Here is a 2,348-nt window from a genome sequence, read left to right as displayed (position 1 = left end):
CTGGGAACTACAGACTGGTGAGTCTAATGTCTGTAGTTGCCATGTTGTGAGAAGATATTCTGAGGGACAGGATCTACAGGCATTTAGAGGGGCAAGGACTGATTAAAGACAGTCAGCATGGCTTTGTGAGTGGAAAATCATGTCTCACAAATTTGATTTGAGTTTTTTGAAGGGGTAACCAAAAAGGTAGGGCAGTGCAGTCAATGTTGTCTACATGGACTTTAGAAAGGTCTTTGACAAGGTACTTCATGGTAAGTTGTTGCATAAGGTTAAACCTCACAGGATCCAGGTGAGATAGCCAATTGGATTCAAAATTGGCTTGACAGAATACAGAGGGTGGTTGCAGAGGGTTATTTTTCAGAGTGGAGGCCTGTGACCAGCAGTGTGCCTCAGGGATCGGCCTCATTATCTGGAATACCCTCTCTACACCTCTCTTCCTCACTTTCCTCCTTTAAGATACTCCTTAAAACGTGTCCCTGACCAGGCTTTTGGTCATCTGACTTAATATAATCTCATGCCAATATTACAATGCTTGTGTGAAGTGACTTGGAATATTTTGGCACAGTGGTTAGCACTGCTGTCTCACAGTGCAGATATCCACTCCATCTGACGAAGGAGCAGCGCTCCGAAAGCTAATGGCATTTGCTATCAAATAAACCTGTTGGACTTTAACCTGGTGTTGTTAAAACTCTTCCTGTGTTTACCCCAGTCCAACGCTGGCATCTCCACATCATGTCTCACAGTGCGCCAGGGACCAGGGTTCGATTCCCGACTTGGATCACTGTGTGGAGTTTGCACATTCTCCTCGTGTCTGTGTGGGTTTCCTCTGGGTGCTCCAGTTTCCTCCCAAAGTCCAAAGATGTGTGGGTTAGGTTGATTGGCCATGATAAATTGCCCCTTAGTGTCAGGGGGACGAGCAGGGTAAATACATGGGGCTACGGGAATAGGGATGGGTGGGATTGTGGTGGGTGCAGAGTCAATGGGCTGAATGGCCTCCTTCTGCACTGTAAGGATTCTATTCTATGATTATTATGTTAAAGGTGCTCTCTCTCTATAAGATATATATATAAGTTGTAGTTATTCCAGTATTTTCTATTTGTATTTCAGATTTTTAGCATCTGCAGTATTTTGCTTTCCTATAGGTCTGGAGGAGCAGTAAATAGCAGAACCATTAGTATCACCTGCTATTTGTTGAGTCCAGAAGATTGTAAAGTGCCCAATTGAAAGATGACTGCTATTCTTCAAGTTTCATTGCAACAACTTATCGAGACCAGAGTGTGTGTGAAACTCTTATGATTTCCAGCAAAAGTATTTATTTGACTTATATTTATGAACTCTAGTTTTCTTCACCCCTACAGGCAGGAACATTTTCGTTCCTACTTCAGTCAATGTCGTGTGAACAGTTGAGTAAATACCAATCACCATATAATCACTCAGCATTTGCGACTTCTAAGAAAGAGTAATACGATAAATTCCAGCTATGGATATTTAGGTTCAATGTACCATTTTTCTTAAGACAATGTGAGTGGAGAGTGGGGATCTTGGGTTCATGTCACACTATCTGTAACCCCCACAACTTGCCTGGACTTGCAAAATCTCACTAACTTGCCTGTCTGGAAACAATACACATCTTTTTAACCTGTTTTTAATGCTCCCTCCACTTACATTGTCTGTACCTTTAAGACTTGATTAGCTGTAAGGACTCACATTCCAATCATTATTCATATAAATTGAGTTTGTGTCTTTGTGCCCTGTATGTGATCAGAACTCCCACCCACCTGACGAAGGAATAGCCTGTTCCGAAAACTAGTGGCTTTTGCTACCAAATAAACCTGTTGGACTTTAACCTGGTGTTGTGTGGGACTTCTTACTGTGGGATTCAAACCCAGGTCCCCAGAACATGAGCTGAGTTTGTGGATTAATAGTATAGCGATAGGCCCATAACCTTTGAACAACAACCTCAAAACTCATCAGGAGCGTTACTGGGGCTAAGGTGAATGAGATAACTGAATCAACATCTGAAAAGGGGCAAACAACCAACACCAATCTCCAACGTGTAGATGGAGCACTCGGCGCCGTTTGTCAACGTCACTTCCGCATGCGGCTGAAACAAGCGCCGAAAGGGGCGGGGCGGGGCGGGCGAAGGGCGCGAGTGGCCAATGGGCGCACGCCGCCCCGGTCCCGCCCCTTCACCGTGGCCGCGAGGATCCGGGAAGCAGCGCGAGCGCGGGCGGCGGTTCACAGTCCAAGTCCTCAAACTAGGAGATGAGTCCGGGAGCCAGCCAGGAACCGAGGGTCAACCATGTCCAGCACGGCATCAAGGCCATCCTGCTGGGGCCGCCCGGGGC

Source organism: Mustelus asterias, chromosome 21, assembly GCF_964213995.1.
Source record: "Mustelus asterias chromosome 21, sMusAst1.hap1.1, whole genome shotgun sequence".
Classification (NCBI taxonomy): domain Eukaryota; kingdom Metazoa; phylum Chordata; class Chondrichthyes; order Carcharhiniformes; family Triakidae; genus Mustelus; species Mustelus asterias.
The sequence above is the reverse complement of the archived record's forward strand: the minus strand, read 5'-3'. Positions refer to the sequence as shown.